Source organism: Pongo abelii, chromosome 3, assembly GCF_028885655.2.
Source record: "Pongo abelii isolate AG06213 chromosome 3, NHGRI_mPonAbe1-v2.0_pri, whole genome shotgun sequence".
NCBI classification, from domain to species: domain Eukaryota; kingdom Metazoa; phylum Chordata; class Mammalia; order Primates; family Hominidae; genus Pongo; species Pongo abelii.
The window spans coordinates 183,588,679-183,607,277 of NC_071988.2; the positions used below are offsets into that span (position 1 = coordinate 183,588,679).

An 18,599-nucleotide genomic window follows, 5' to 3' on the forward strand; every position below is an offset into this window, starting at 1 on the left:
CTATAACCATGTGAAAATAAAATGCATAACAACAACAGGAAAAAAGATGAGAGGAAGGATTTGAGGGTACAGAGCTGTAAGGAGCTGACATGTCACTTCATGTGGAACAGTATATGAAAATAAATAGAAATTATACACACACACATTGGCATACCTTGGAGTTATTGTAGGTGCAGTTTCAGACCATTGCAATCAAGTGAATATGGCAATAAAGAGACCCACACAATTTTTTTTTGGTTTCCCAGTGCATATAAAAAGTTACATTTGCACTATATTATAGTTTATTAAGTGTGTAATAGCATTACTTTTAAAAATGAGGATGGAGTTCCAATCAGATAGGATTGGTAGTGGCTTTATAACAAGAGGAAGAGTTCTCTCTTTCTGTATTTTTCTCTACTTGCAAGCAGCAAGGAAAGGCCATGTGCAAACACAAAGAAAAGGTGGCTTTCTGCCATCCAGGAAAAGAACCCTCCCCAGAATCTTGATATGATGGACCCTAATCTGAGATTTCCAGTCTACAGAACTGAGAGAAAATAAAGTTCTGTTATTAAAGCCACCAAGTCTGTGTTATTTTGTTATGCAGCTCAAGCTAAGATAATACATTTGTTTTTTAAAATATTTTTCAGTGTAGGGAAGAATGAGAGAATTGCACTTAAATTGGGTAATATACACAACATGGATGAGAGCGGAGAATCCAGAATCATATTCAAGAGATAGAACATCTCCGAGACAATAACCAAAGTAAAGGTGTCAACATACCGGAAAAATATTGCTTATAATTTAGAAGAAGCAATGATATGCCCCAAAGATTAAGAAAAATCAGGATGTGGGGCAAAGATGTCAGTTCCCCAGTACAATGCATTTTTTACCTGGCTAAGGGAAATCGGATCACTCGGTCATCTACAGACTTTGTAAAAACTAATCAATCAATTAATTGTACAGGAATAGATCAATAACAAATAAATGCAATTTTAAAAATAATCAGATTCTGATGTCATTATATCTTCAAATCATAAAACTAACCAACTCTTGATATTTGTGCTCCAATAATTTAATTTCTCATTATTTTTTCTATAATATTTGCTTCTTACTTTCAATGTTCATTTTGATAATCATCTTTTCAACATGTTACTGGGTTGATTTTAATATTCAGTTCTCTTAATAGATATTTTAAGGGTCATGGAATAAATTATAAACACATTATTATGCAAAAACCTACTCTTAGCACTGTTATCATGGATCATCAGTTTTGAATCAGAAGAACTCTGGGGTCCTGAATAAAGCAAGCACATCATTTAGGAACCAATCAATCAGAAGATAAAAACCACACGTAACTTGAACATAAAAATTTTAAATAAAAATAAATTATTAACTATAACAGAGAGTTGGAATAATGGAAAATTATCTACTAAAGAGTGAAGGGTACTCTAAAAAATATAAAAATAACAGATATACAACAAACCACCATCCTTTGGAATGACATAGTACTCCCAAGGAACAGACTCTTATCTAGCACTATTGAGATCCAGACTTCTTTGATGAGAGTGGGCATATCTATGACTCGCTGAGTAGTAGAGAAAGTCACTGGGGTTACAAAACCACCCAAGGTGGTACAGGAGGACATTTTTAATGGGAGATGCCCTGTTGGAAACCCTTCAATGAAAAGCCACTCGTCATGTCATTGGAAAAGTCTGCCCATGGGGACTGCTGTGAGCTGCTTTTTATAGAGCACTGTTGGAGTCTAGGGACTGCCTAGGTTTCATGTTCTGCTAGAGCCTGAGCATTGAGGAAGTTGCACACAGTGTGGGAGCCTGCCTAAAAGAACACAACAGAACCAAAAAGAGAAACTCTTTTCCTCATCCATGGTTAAATAGGTGAAATATTTACAGAATCTATGCTTACATATTATTGTGTAGGAGTTATTTCAAGGTGATTTAGAGGATAGAGGCAATGCATTATAACCAGTACCTAAATTTTCAATATATGGCAGGGAAAATGCCAAGCTAAGAAAACAAATGGTCAACTATGTGGTTTACTGCAGGCCACATGTTTTGCTCTGTACTCTTTTTATATCCTACTCACCCACCAATAAGAAGGGGACAGAAAAGGTATTAGCATACAGAAAATAAATTCAGAAGTATGCCAGAGCTGGTTACAGGAGTTTTTCAATTTGTGAAAATTCATTTATTCACATGACTGTATTGTTTTTATACTTAAATAAAAACTTGTAAAACATGCCATAGCACGTAGCCTTCCACAGTATCCATGAACTGAGCCATATTGATACACTTATTTCTTTATACTGTAATTGCCTATTTAATTGCAATGACTTAGTTACATATAATTTTATTTCTAGGCCCTAAAGATATGTAGATCTTAAATACATGCTTGTTAAAAAAAATTGAAGAGTATATCTGTCGTGGAAGTCAACACTTGCAAGCTTTCAAAATACTTTTTTTTCCCAAAAACATCTTAGAGTTTCTCAGTTTTCCTGTAAATGAACACAATTGCCATAATAACTGCTATGAGGAAACTGCCTCCAAGATTATTAATTATTTTATGGTAAAAAACAAATAACCTCTATTTCATTACTAAGTTCTTGTCCTTGCATGAAAGTTACTCGTTGGAGATCCAACTCTTCCCCAAATGACTGAAAATTGAAATGTCTTCACCCTTCAGTGAAGAATCATTTCCTGTCTTCCAAGATAAGTCTTTTCAACAGCGTTGTGAACAAATGAATTACCTTTTGTGGTAGACTGATTTCATTCATGGTCTTAATTGCTTTTCTAAACCATGTCATTTGTTCTGTAACTTTCTGGTCTTTTTTTCTTTGGCTTCGTGCTGCGCTGTGTTAATTTATCTGGCTAAAGTGGTATTAGCAAATGTAATGCAAGCAGAGACTTGGAAAAAGAGAAGTGTGCATTTCTCCTTGTTCTATTATTGCATGACATGGCCTGCTCTCTCTTGGATGATTGCCATCAACATGAAAATCAATTCAGGCTAGCTTACTGGAAGATGAGACACCACGTGGAGTACAGCGAAGATATCTCAGCTGAGGCCATCCAAGACTAGCTGGCTCATAGGTTACCCAACAGTTTAGGAAAGAGTAAATGAGTAAACGCGGCCAGGATTAGTGAAGTTCAATCGAGATCGGCAGAACCTCTAAGCTGACCCCCAAATTTTCCAGAAATAATGATTATCTGTGATTTTTTTTTTTTTTGACGGAGTCTCACTCTGTCGCCAGGCTGGACGGCAGTGGCGCGATCCCAGCTCACTGCAACCTCCGCCTACCGGCTTCAGGTGATTCCCCCGCTTCAGCCTCCCCGAGTAGCTGGGACTACAGGCGAAATTTTTTTTTTATTTTAGTAGAGACGGGGTTTCACCATGTTGGCCAGGATGGTCTCAGTCTCTTGACCTCGTGATCCGCCCGCCTCAGCCTCCCAAAGTGCTGGGATTACAGGCATGAGCCACCGTGCCCGGCCCGATTATCTGTGATTTTAAGTCACTAAATTTTGAAGTAATGTGTCATGTATGTAGCAAAAACTAGTGTACATTTTTTACCTTGAGCTGAGTTTTCTTCCTTACTTGATTACTTTTTAAAAGTTAATTTTGTATTAATTTTTTTCGTTTTCTTAAGAAATAATGTTCAGAGCAATTCACAGGAGTCATTGCATTGGAAAATTGAATTAAGAACCAAAAAGCTGATTCTAAAAGAGATGGTCAGTTGGATTTCTGACTATCTGGAGACCATTTTTCTTCATACCAGCAATGGGAGACTGTGAATCTAAATTGCATTACAAGCAAAATACAGAATATGATGTACCATAAACTTTTAGGGTTATATGGGAAGAGATAAAAATTTAAATTTAAAACTTTATAAATGTTGAGTCCACCAAATGACATAATTGGTTAAAAAATAAGAGTTAAAGAAGTAATACTAGTTATTCAATTTCCTCATTAGGAGAGGTTGCAAGGGTTAAATGAAATGATTTGAAGATTATTCAGAAATGTTTTACAACAAAAAAAGGTGATAACTCAATAATGTATACATACTGACAGTTGGTTTCACAAACAGTGCGCTAACCTGCAAGTTACTAGTAATATAATGAGTCTGAAGACTGTGAATTAGGTAATAATGATAAACAGCTGCAGAAAACTGTACTGTCCATGTTCTCCATTATTATGAAAATGTAGAGAAAAAAAATCTTAAGACTTGGTGATTAGTCCATAAATATGTTATATATGACGAATATATTGCTAAATTTTATAATTCTTTTTTTTCTGTGTGCAGCTAGATGACACTGCTGTTGCTGACCCAGCTGCCTTTTTTAAGTCAGGAGAGAATTGGGAGTTTTGCTGTGCTAATTGCAACACATGACAGCTGAAATACATACCATACTATAAAACTATGGCTTCTTTTCATATTTATGTTATCTGTCTGTTTCTGAGATAAAAACAGCTAAAAGTTTTAAAATGTAGAGTAAAACTTTCTCTAAGACAGTTTGCTTTTTGTCAGAAAATGTTTATTGGGCGCCTGTTCTTTACTGGTCACTAATAAAGACTGCATGGCTTTATTTTCAGATATCCTACGGGAATGGGTAATTTTCTTTTAACTAATCACAGAGAGAAAGATATAATTGGTTTTGAGAACCTGAATAAAGCAAGCTGGTTCTTGTGCCGCTTCTAATCTTAAATCAGTCAACTCACGAGTTCAATGTATGCTTATGTCAAACAAAAGTTATCTATAGTATTCACTGGATGCTGAATATTTGTCATCATTAAATGTTTATTTTCCTATTCTTTCTTTATGTTTCCTTAAGCTATAGTGGATGAAATTCTATAACCACATGTGCATAATGTTTTTTCCAACAGTACTGTGCTTCTTAATGAAGTGTTGTTGCTGCTTTTGTTACCTTTATAACAATTTAAATGCAAGTACTTAGGTTATCAAGTATTTGAAAATAAATACTTGGATCTGAAACTCATCTTTGATACTGACTCATTTTAAGAAATTGGAGAAATTTGTTTCCTTTTTCTAAGCTTCAATTTCCAAATATGCCCAATGGGAATTAAAACATCTGCTCACTCTACCTCACAAGTAGATATCAGGAGCAAATTAAATGATATTTTGGAAAATGCTTTGTAAATTACAATAAAATGTGAAGCAGAAGACTCTTAATCATAAGGAATATATAACTTGTATATCAGCACATCTAGTTTTGCATATATTAAAAATTTCTAAATAGGAATAAACTTTTTAAAGTAACAAGGGGTACCATTTTATAATTGATTCTAACAGTTCACCTCAGTACCAATGATCAACATGTTTTCTTTAATATGACTGGTAAATTTAAGATGTTCTGGAGTTCTTTTATAAGTGAAAGTTGATATTCTTGCTTCCACATGAAAGGACTATTTCTTTAATTGTCTTTTTTGGGGGGAAATAAACAGGCTCAGAAATCTTCTTTGTTAAGAAAAATGTGTAAAAAGAGTAATTGCAAATAAGTTATATTTCATAATTTGCAAATTTTCTACACATTTCTAAAATTACAAAAAACGATAAAGAAAAATCATGATTATGAATCTTTAAAAAATAATATAATAGGTTTCTAGAGTAAATGCAGTATAATTTACAATAATGTAAATATCTATAAAATATTTTACACTTCAGCTTAACATTTGAAGGAGAAAAGAGGATATATGGTGTAATAATAGAAATGTCATATGAGAGTTTTAAATTTCACATTAAAAAACATACTTGATGACTCACTAGACTTTTCTCCTGCAAGTAGGCTCCACCCAAAGTGGTCTCTTTCAAATCTTTCAACTAGCCACAGTCTTTTCCAAATTGGAGTTTTCACACCTGTTGCCTGGTATATATATTCCGAATATCTTCTATGTCCTTGTGATATTACATTAAATCTCCTGTTGCATAACATAAATTAGGTCCCTTTTGTATATTTTATCATATTAACCTATAATTGTATTCTATTTTTAATATAATTATATTAACTTTTACATTTTGTGTGATTATTTGTTAATCGTCTGTCTTGAAGGCCTTATACATGAAGGTAGATGCTGTTTAGTTCACTGTGTTAGTCTCAGCATGCAGCACAATGCCTGGCACATACACAGTGTTCAATGGGCATTTGAATGAATTAGTGAATACATTAATTATAATTTCTTATTGTTTTAGCTCACAGGGATTTATTTGGAAAAAGTATTCTTTAAAAACATTTAAAAATACATAACGCTGAAAACAAGCCTATTTTTATCTTTGACTAGATTTATTACTAAGTGATATATCAATAAGCTTTGCCATTTAGATTTATCAGACTTCCTTGGATAACACCTCCATAGATGTGTATGATTATTTGTATTATTCTGTAATATCATGCTGTAGCATTCCAATTTCCAAACCAACAAATATATGTAAACACTTAAATTATGTATTTCATTGGATTATGTAGCAAAAATTTTATTTAGAGATGATTATCAAACTAAATTTGATTTTAATATCTCACACTGTTAATTTTCCAGATTAAATCAGTTCAAATTGTCAACAACTATGAATGGTCTAATTTTTTTTTTTTTTTTACTTTTAAGCTAATAATTTATCCTGACACAGTTTCATGAATACTGGAAGGAGACATGAGATTCATGGATCAGAGACAAGGTATAGCAAGCAGTGTGAGCTTCATACTTGTATCATTCTTTTTGTCCCATAAGTCCCTTTAGGGCAATGCAAAGCAGCTCAGGTGAATGCTGCCGACAGTAAACAAACCTGTCCTCTCTTCCTCAGGGAGATACTATTTCTGTTTTCAAAGACTGTTTGCTACACATATATTCTCGTAAATATGGTCCGGAACTAAAACTGTGAATGCTCTGCTCACCAGACGTGCAAAAACATGAGGGACTCAGGGAAATTTGTCTCCTAATGTACTCTTCTGACATTAATGTAAATTTTGCAGTTTATACTTTGGAATAATCACTTTATTCATTTTATCTGAGTAGTATGTGTATGTGTCAATTAAAATTTTTTAATTTCAATACAGTAAATTTGAATCTGCTAAATACTGTACTAGAGAAATGTTATACTGGATTATTGAAACTCTTCTTACTAGTAAAAAAAAAGGATAACAATATGAAGTTTAAAAAAATTGAATGTTGGCTTTACTTCCTTCAGATTATATTTCTACAATCAATCATGTTGCACACATTTGTAAAGTGCCCTGTTGTATGTGTAAAAATTAAGCATGCTGTTAATCACAAAACTGTAGTCTTTATTATAGAATCTTTAAGCTAGCAACAGAGATAAAGATGACTTAGTCAAAAATGGCACACCATGTATAGCAATGAAAATCAATTATATCACTTTTTCATTCCCAGCAGGTGTTGACGGCCTAAGAAGGAAACTGATTCTATCCCTTTGCTACAGCAAAGTTATAGCTTAACTTCGCTTTAAATTTGAGAAACCTGTGGTGATTGCATGACCAAGGCCAATATATAAAACCCAGGTTTCTAAGATCTAATACAAGACTGAGCTGAACAAGAAAGTGGGGAGCATCATTTCAGCACAGGCAACACTTTCCTTATCCTGTGGAAACCTAAATTAGAAATCAAATGGAGAGATGTTGAAATTGAAAACTAGGACTCTGCTGCAAATTTCTTTCTTGAAATGATAAAGGGAGCCTGCTGACACATTGATATGAAATTGTTAACATACTTAAATCGATTTCCTCTATAATTTTTTTTTTTTATATTTTGGTTGTAGATGAAGTTTTTCTGTGGAGATTTTATGTGCTGTAATTTATATCTGGTAATTTCAGGTGCAGATACAATAAAAAATTGACTATGCTAGATCTAGATTCCCAAAGCTATTATATCTAATTTTCACAGACCCTTTTCTCATTCATAAGGCAAAATGGCCACCACAATTAAATCTTAAGCTTATAGAAGATGGATATAAAATTAATGGCAACATTATTCAATTCAGCATTCTTCATTTTATCAGAGAATAAACTGAGACACAGATGAGCTGCATAATTTGCCCAAGGTCTCAGAGGAAGTGAGGACAAGAAAAGAAAAGATACATATATATATGTATCTATATATATATGTGTATATATATATGTGTATGTATATATATGTGTGTATATATATGTGTGTGTGTGTATATATATATATATATATGTAACTTCCTGAATCAGTAGATTGTCATTTTTTACATAAAGGCCTATTTTTGCCTGCAATTTTACATTAATTTATCAAGAAAATCAAGATATTTTTATTTTCTTTACATTTCTTCATTCATCTATTATGCACACACCTAACAAATATTAATTTATAACCTTCTACATGCACTCTTATAGTAAAGCCTTATCACTAAATAGCTAAAATTTAGCAATGTGTTACATGTTTTCATTTATGCATGAAGTTTTAACATCAATTCCTAAATATTTATATAATACCTATTTGGGAATAAACACTATTCAAGGCACTGTATCTAGAAGTGAACCAACTAAACAATGAGTTGCCTCCATCAGGAAGCATATTCCAGGGAGGAGCATCATACAGTGAACACACAGCAATACTAATTTTGTAGTGTAACAATTACGGTAGGAAAAAAATAGGGTAGGAATGTTACCTTAAATGCAATGGTGATAAAAGGTCTCTCTATCAGGAGGTAACTTTCTAACAGAAATAGAAATGTTGAAAAGAAAACAGCCATGGGAGGAGTCAGAAAGCAAAGACCTGGGGAAGGCCCTCCAAACTCTAAGCCCCAAAAGGAGCAAATGAAAAGATCAGAGCTGCTGTAGTTAAAACCGCAGATGTCATGTGCACTTAATTCGGGGCTACATGAGTTCATCTGAGGAAGTGAAGAGGGTTAAGGCCAAAGCCTCCAAAATCCAGTGGTTGTTACTGGAGGATCCACTGGCAAAAGTCAGAGAGCAGAAATTATAGCAGCCATGTGTGGGAAGCCAAGAGAGAAAAGAGTTTCTTCACATTGTGTTCTTTATAATAATTAACAAACCATATTGCAGAATTTCAGCTAATTGCAAAACAAGTGAAGAAAACAGTCATTCAAAGAACAAAGATCAATTTTAACATGACTTTAGAATAAAGAGAAAGCAATAAGATAAAATATAGAGGAAATGAATTTTGCATTAATGAATGGAAGTATTGTACTCATATGAATAAATAAAAATTTATTCCTACTAATGTAGTTTAATAGCAAAGTAATAAAATAACAAAGATTTATTTCAATCAAAGTATCCATTGCTGTGTTGTTCACTCAAGGAAAATAAAGTTAGTGGCAGTTTAGAGGTCTAGAAAAGTCAGATTTCTGTGTTTTTGCATTTCAACACAACTATTCTGTGACAAGAATAAGTTAATTTGGTGCTTCAAATCCACACTATTAAATTCAACTATTGTGCTCTGACATTCGTTAGCCTCCATTAACACATTAAAATAGACTTGTGATATAATTTTCTAAATTATTTTAACAGAGACAAAAAGTCATGTAATTCACTTGGGGATGAGAAGTATTAAGGACCAAGTTCCTTCATTAGCGTATTACTTCAATGAGGCCATGTGATGCTATAAAACATTAGAAGAAATTTTTTTTGTGGACTGAGAAGCTGGTTAACATGAAGTTTAGGGATTGGGAGTTGTAGGGAACAGTATTGAAGTGGGATACACAATAGAAACAATTATGTGATTCTTGTCTCAGAATTACCTTCTATAAAATAGGGACCTCAGTGGTATCAATTATGTTACAAGATTGAATGATTTAATTTGCATAAAATCCAAATGTGTCTGTGAATGTAAATGTAATATAATGGTATATTAGTGCTCTTTTTTTTACTAGTTTAACAGTTGTATCTTAAGATAGGTCGAATACTGGAATTCAAACCAGCTTGGAATTAAATTAGATAGTAAGAGATCTTTTAGCCACCTCAGAAGGTGGCTAATATGTAATGAACCCCAAAGATAATCACAGCATTTCTTGGAATCTAGGACCAATACATGATAATTCACTAATGCGGCACCTCACATAATGCTTCCAACATTTAACAATGATAGCGGCCAGGCGCAGTGGTTCACGCTTGTAATCCCAGCAATTTGGGAGGCTGAGGCGGGTGAATCACGAGGTCAAGAGATCGAGACCATCCTGGTCAACATGGTGAAACCTTGTCTCTACTAAAAATACAAAAATTAGCTGGGCATGGTGGCACGCGCCTGTAGTCACAGCTCTCGGGAGGCTGATGCAGGAGAATTGCTTGAACCCAGGAGGCGGAGGTTGCAGGGAGCCGAGATGGTGCCACTGTACTCCAGCCTGGCGACATAGCAAGTCTCCATTTCAAAAAAAAAAAGAAATAATAATTGTCTAATCATTTAATAAGTACTCAATAGTTGGTAAGGCTGATGATGGTTAGAGAAAGGCAGGAGGAGGATGATTAGATAGTGTAGGATGAGAGTGCAGGACCAGGAGACAGGGAGACAGAAGAAAAAAATCTCCAATGACTTCTTCAAATATCATCCACCATAAGAAAACACTTGAGTGAACCCAAACAAAAAAGTCTCGTTACATTTCAAATCTATTCACCTATCTTTTCTTTAAGGACCACTTTCCCTCAGCATCTTTTAAATTATGAATTACACATTGTGTAAACTTTCTGGAACATATTTGGTTTGTGACTGACTAAATTTATAATTATATAAAAGCAAAAAATGTACCTAAATCTAAAAGTCATGTTTGGCATTTATTTTCTGCTAAACACTTTGAAACAAACTATGCAAAATGAATTTCTAATATAGTTTAATTATATACATCATTGACGAAATCATGTTATGTTTATTTTATTTTGAATCACTGTATATTACATTTCCAAATACATTTTACATTTGAAGATACACAATTTCTGAGGGTTTAAATAATAAAAACAATAGGTTTAGAATAGATTATTTCTATTTAAAATACTTTCTTTTACAATTTATTTAATCTCCCTAAAGTAGGGGGTTCATAGTGCAGTTTTATCTTGGACAGTTCTAAAATCTTCTGTCATATTTTGAAACTCTTGTTTAATAATTATTGTATTTCAGAATTACAAAAAACAAACTGATATAATTGGTATGAATGTTAAAGCTTATGTTTCTGTATGAATTCGGATAAAATTTTCAATCTTGTTCTAGTATGAACCAAATACCTAATGTTTAACAATTGTATGATTCTGAGAAGATAAGTTGAGCTCCTTGAATCTGTTTCCTTATTTTCAAAATAAGGTTAATAAAACTTCCTTCATTTTAAATAAATAAGTTGCAGTCAGTAAATCTTCTAATATACTTCCTGTCACAAAACAGTCCTTCATTAAACCAGAAGTATGAAAAGTAATTTAGCAGAGTGGCAAAAGAAGCAAGGATTCTGAAATCAGAACAACCTGAGACAGAACTGGAATTCATATACAGTGTACTTACTGTATATGTTTCAAAAATTAATTGACTTCATTGATTATTAAGAGGAAAAATGCTTATGTTGCATGATACATGCACATGAGGTATCCAGTACATTGCAAGTAATCACTATAATTTACAATTTGCAATTATATAATTTACAATTATATTCCAACTATCTATGCTCATTAATATATTTTCTATCTATACTCTTATAGCAACTTATTACTATATTCCAAACACTATACAAAGCACTGTAATTAAAATAATTTTATTCTTAAGGATTAAGTACTCACAATTAAAAAATAATAAACAACTTTTTGAAAAGGAGAATTTCAATTTAATATATGAACGCTTAATTATCTATTGCTATCTCTTATGGAACCTCAAATAGAAAAATTCATTGAGATGATAGAAACTGTAATCAATCAACAAAGATGAAGTGATCAGGCAGAACATGTAAAGAAATAAAAGCCTTTGGCCGGGCGCGGTGGCTCATGCCTGTAATCCCAGCACTTTGGGAGGCCAAAGCGGGCGGATCACGAGGTCAGGAGATCGAGACCATCCTGGCTAACACGGTGAAACCCCGTCTCTACTAAAAATACCAAAAGTTAACCGGGTGTGGTGGCGGGCGCCTGTAGTCCCAGCTACTCGGGAGGCCAAGGCAGGAGAATGGCGTGAACCCGGGAGGCGGAGGTTGCAGTGAGCAGAGATTGCGCCACTACACTCCAGCCTGGGCCTGGCGACAGAGGGAGGCTCTGTCTCCAAAAAAAAAAAAAAAAAAAAAAATTAGCTGGGCATAGTGGCGGGCGCCTGTAGTCCAAGCTACCTGGGAGGCTGAGGCAGGAGAATGGCGTGAACCAGCGAGGCGGAGCTTGCAGTGAGCCGAGATCCTGCCCGTTCCAGCCTGGGCGACAGGGCAAGACTCCATCTCAAAAAAAAAAAAAAAGAAAAAAGAAAAAGAAATACAGGCCTTCTAAATAAGTATGTACCTTCTTCCTCCAGGTTTATGTACAATTCTACAAACATACACACATGCGTGTATACACACACACACACAAACTGCACTTATCAAATGCTATAACTATATCTAGGGTGAAAAAATTATAACTTTTTTCTCCTTAAATATTAAAATCTTTAAACATGAAAAAGATTTAAAAAGTTTTATTTCCCACAAAAACATGAATTGTTTGATTGTGGGCGTATCACCCTCTGCAGCATAGTATGAAATGTGAAAGTTAAATGTTAAATGCTAAAATGACAATGAGATTGAATTCTCCTCACTAGATAAAATAAACATTAGAACCAATGCACAAGTATTCTTCATTATTCACAGGGTTGTTATATTTACACTATTATATTTCTGACACTATCAATATTTTCTATAAAATATAAAACCCTTTAATAGGCTAATGTAACAATCTATTTTTAAAATGTAACACAATTCATTTTTCTTCTGCCAAAAGTTATTTTATTATGTCACACCCTTTAAAATTACTTGGATTCCACTTGCTACTCAGCAACACATTCTTTAATTTTTCCTAGCAAAATGATTTACAAAAGAGCAACACTTGCTCTTTCTTTTCTGAGTGTTTTTTTTTTCTTTTTCTTTTTTCTTTTTTTCTTTTTTTGAGATGGAGTTTTGCTCTTGTCACCCAGGCTGTAGTACAATGGCACGATCACGACTCACTGCAACCTCTGCCTCCTGGGTTCCAGCGATTCTCCTGCCTCAGCCTCCCAAGTAGCTGGGAATTCAGGCCCTCGCCACCACACCCAGCTAATCTTCTTTTATTTTTAGAGATGGGGCTTCACCATGTTGGCCAGGCTGGTCTCAAAGTCCTCACCTCAGGTGATCCACCCGCCTTGGCCTCCCAAAGTGCTGAGGAACATGGAAACACTGGATTGGCTTAGTCTTCCAGCCTACATCTTTCTCTCGTTTTGGATGCTTCCTGCCTTTGAACACCAGACTCCAGGTTCTTCAGCTTTTGGATTCTTGGACCTTTGGCTGCACTGTCAGCTTCCCTGCTTTTGAGGTTTTGGGACTCGGACTGGCTTGCTTGCTCCTCAGCTTGCAGACGGCCCATTATGGGACTTCACCTTGTGATTGTGTGAGTCAATACTCCTGAATAAACTCCCCTTTATATATGCATCAATCCTATTATCCCTGTCCCTCTAGAGAATCCTGACTGATACAGAAGGAAATAACACAGATTGCGGCCTATTGGGGGTGGGAGTGGGGTGGAGTGGGGTGAAGAGGACCAGGATAAATAGGTAGCATGCAGAGCTTAATACATCGGTGATGAGTGGATAGGTGGAGCAAACCACCCTGACACATGTTTACCTGTGTAACAAACCTGCACATCCTGCACAGGTACCCTGGAACTTAATATTAAATTAAATTTAAAAAAAAGAAACCAGAGTAACTATAATGTATAGTTCTTATTGTCTAGTATCCAATTACAAATCAATCAGACATGCAAGCAGGAAAATGTGTGCAAACTCAGGAGAAAAAGAACAAAATATCTGTCAATAAAAACTTAACCTTTGATGATTTAGCTATTGCAATAACTACCAAAAGACTTTAAATGAAGTATTACAAATAGGTTCAAGGACTTAAAGGAAATATAGTCATAAAGAACAGATGGATGATTCAGCTGAAAATAAATAATAAATAAATATAAACTCATATTTATATAAATTCATATATATAAACTCATATATAGCTAGAAAAATTCTGGAGCTTAAAAGTCAATTAGGGAACTTAAATATCCTTGGACATGTTTAGCGTAAGATTGGTGATATCACAAAGCTATGTCAGTAAACATCAAGGTAGACAAACAGAAATTATGCCACAAATAAATTATTCTTACAAAGAGAAAAAGCACTAAAGAAAAGTTAATGGGGTGCTGGAGACCAGAAGAAAAATATAAAGTGACAAAACCTATGCAATTATAATACCAAAGGAGAAAAAGATAAAATAGAGATAGAAAAATCATTCTTGGTCTCAAGTTTGAAGGAAGACATCAACTTATAGACCCAAGAAGCTGAAGGAAATTGAAACTGGATAAACAGTAAGAAAATCATACCTAGGCACATCATAATCAAACTGCTGAAATTAAAGGATGAAGAGAAAATATTTAAAACAGCCAGAAGGAAATAAAAGTGACACATTGCATGTAGTGAACAATGAGATTGACCACCACATCCCCATTAGGGAGAAACAAAAAAGACCGGAGAATGATGAAATGATATCTTTAAATCATGCCTAGAAAGGAAAGAAAAACTGCAATTATAGAACTATATATCCAGTGAAAATATTTGTTGCAGATGAAGGTAAAATAAAGACATGCTTAGATAAAACAGAATGTACTGTCAGTTGGCCTGCACTTTAAGAAACGCTAACAGAGGCCAGGCGCAGTGGCTTACATCTGTAATCCCAGCGCTTTGGGAGGCCGAGATGGGCAGGTCACCTGAGGTCGGGATTTCGAAACCAACCTGACCACTATGGAGAAACCTCATTTCTACTAAAAATTCAAAAAATTAGCCAGGCACGGTGGCGGGCGCCTGTAATCCCAGCTACTCGGGAAGCTGAGGTAAGAGAATCGCTTGAATGTGGGGGGTGGAGGTTGAGATGAGCCGAGATCGCGCCATTGCACTCCAGCCTAGGCAACAAGAGTGAAACTCCATCTCAAAAAAAAAAAAAAAAAAAAGTGCTAACAGAGTTATTCAGGATGAAAGCAAATGGCACCAAGTGATAATTTAGATATACAGAAATCAATAAAGACACTCAAAATGGTAAATATGTAGGTCAATATAAATTATAAATATTAAAATGATGAATATAACAGAAAGATCTAATGATTTAAAATTACAAATATATGAAAACCTTTAATAATAGAGATTCAAGATATATGAAGCAAAAACTGACAGAACCTCAGGGAGAAATAGATTCATAATCATAATCAATAATTTGTATCACTCCTCCCTCTAGAATAACACAAGTAATAGAGGAAAAGAAAAAAGAAACACAGTGGGAATATAAAATATCAGAATGACACTCTTAACCAGTTTGACCAGTATACCCCCAAAACTGGAGAAAACATACTCTTCCAAGGTCACATGGGACATTCACAAGATGTACCATATGGAGGCCATAAAACAATTCCAGTGCATTAACAAAATTAAATATTGCAAATAGTATTTTCTGATCACTGAAGAATTCAATGAAAAATCATTTCTAGAAAACTATCTGAAAAGTCTCTAAATATTAGGCATATGGGGATGTAAAGACTACACACACACACACACACACACACACACACACACACATAATTTGGCCAAAGAAGAAATCAATTACAAGTGAAGTTAGAAAATATGTCAAACTAAATAATCATTGAAATATAAGATTTCAAAATATTTAAGCAGCAGCTAATACAGTACATACAAATTTAAAAGGTTACAGGAAAGCAAGAGAAATTTAACCTAAACTAGCTAAGATCTCCTCTCAACAAAGTTTTAGAACAAATCAGCAAGTTAAATTCATGATAAATAAAAGAAGAAATAACAATGACAATAGAAGAAACCAACAAAATAGAATAAAGACAGAAAAGTTAACAAAGCAAAATTTATTTACTTGAAAAGATTGTTAAAATTGATAAACTCCCCTAAGATTCATAAAGGAAACATTAAGACAATTGGAATTACCAATATCAGGCCAGGCGCAATGGCTCACACCTGTAATCCTAGCACTTTGGGAAGCCAAGGCCGGTGGATCACCTGAGGTCAGGAGTTCGAGACCAGCCTGACCAACATGATGAGACCCTGTCTCTTCTAAAAATACAAAATAAAAAATAAAAAAAATAAAAAGCTGGCTGTGGTGGTGCATGTCAATATTCCCAGCTACTCGGGAGGCTGATTCAGGAGAATCCTTGAACCCAGGAGGCGGAGGTTTCAGTGAGCCAAGATCGCGCCACTGCACTCCAGCCGGGCGACAAGTGCGAAACTCCCTCTCAAAAAAAAAAAAATAAAATAAAATAAAAATACTAGTATTAGAATTGAGATAGGTGCAATTACTACATATGCTAAAAACATTAGAAGTTGATAATGAATTCATGGTATAAACACTCACATCAATAAATTTGTAAACAAGAATTTAGAAAAATGGACAAATTGTTTGAAAAATTCAAGTTAAACCAATAAACATGAGATTAAATACAAAATCTTAACAGCCTTTTATCTCTTAAATAAATTGTATTGATTATCAAAATCTTTCCCCACAAAAATTTCAGAGGTTTACACTGGTGAATCCTGGAAAGGTTAAGAAATTAATTCATACCAATGTTACACAACTTTTTTTGTAAAACAGAGGAAGAAGGGCCACCTCTGAATATATGTTATGAAGCCAGTGAAACCTTGATGTAAAAACATAACAAACACATTACTACAATAGAAAATTATAGACCTTCATGAATAACTCTCCTGAATACAGAAAAAAGTCATTAATAAAATACTAGCAATTAAAAGCACCAAAATATGTAAGTAAATAAATATATATTTATTTACTTACATATATATATATATATAATGACCAAGTGGAGTTACCATTGGGGTGAAAAGTTAGTTTAATCCTTGAAAACTCTACAATTTAATCTTCTAAGTTAAGAGAATGATTTAACTACGCTAGCAGATGAAGGCAAACAATTCGATAATGGTGTTTCATTGATATAATCTGTTATGTAATTCAATATATTATAAAAACAAAAAGCTGGCCAAAAAGTTTAGAAAATTTTTATTGAAGAATCAGTTCCAGGTATACTCCACATTACTTGAACCTGAGTATACGTGTGGGTATTTAAGTAGTATAATTTGTACTGCCCATTCCTCACATTGTGATGCTTGACATTTCTGTGAAGGACATCAGAATAATCTATAAATATAAAGCTGGGAACAGACGTGAGGCTTTCTTATTTTTATCCAGGAAACCACGGTTGCCTTGTATTATAAAAATAATTAACTACAGTGAAAGACAAGAAAAGTCATAAACTATCTCAATAACTGCTTAAAAAATTACACTTTTGACAGAAAAGAATCATTGATGATAACATTCTAGCACACTCGGAATAAAATAAACATCTTTTATCTGCCAACAGGTATATTCAAAACATCTAAAGTATACATCATACTTCAGAGACGAACTCTGAAAGCTTACTTTTGAGATATATAAGAAAAGAAAAGTTTCCATTAACATCACTTTCATTCAATATTGTACTGGATTTTCCAGGTGGTACAATAAGTCAAGGAAAATAAATAAAAGTATGGAGACAAGCAAGAAACAACCATATTAGTATTGGCAGATGTTATCACTATTTAAAAACACATGTTCACTGCAATTTTTGTTTCAACATTTATGTTGAATTAGACTACATACATTATCCTATATTTTAATTTTTTAAATGAAATATTTGTACTGTAAAATATTTTATGATTATTGTCATCAATATTTATAATTTTCATATTAGTTAAATAATTTTCCTATTTGTTAGAATTTTATTATACAATGAAGTGATATATTTTCAATGGAGTCAGTCCCTATGTGATTTTTGATAACATTTTACTCTAGATTAATTTTAGGTTTAGATTTTATCAGTGATTTTTTTTTTCCTGTGACACATTACTTATGAAAGAAAAAATTAAATTATGGTGTTGCATTTACTATCTAAAACTATTTCTGGCATGATATGATACTTCAAATCAGTGATAAATATCTGTTTATTTCTACTTAAAAAGCCTACCGCTTTTTTATTAAGTAGCATCCATACTTCAGAGAAGAGTTGTGTGAAATATCTTGCATTTTTTATTCAAAATATTTTAATTTAACATACTTGAAATATTTGACATTATAAAACTTCCAGGACTTGCTTATACATTTGATAATTTATTAATTCTTTTTAAAGAAATTTATATAGTTCTTAGCAGTTAAATTTGCAAGGCAAACTTTAGAACACCATATTAACGAATGTATGAAAGTAAAAATTCCCAATACTATTTATATACTGTTTTTCATAAGACAAAGACAATGGAGAAAAATGCTTCCACATAAGAGAAAAGATAGCTATAACCAATTAAGAAATTACATTTGAAGCTAT

General features: G+C 33.6%; 1 protein-coding gene across 2 annotated transcripts in view; it reads right to left on the reverse strand.

Annotated features, from left to right (window-relative positions):
* The window catches only part of FSTL5 (follistatin like 5), an 807,547-nt gene that overhangs the window by 219,517 nt on the left and 569,431 nt on the right, over positions 1-18,599 (reverse strand). The window lies entirely within an intron of this gene.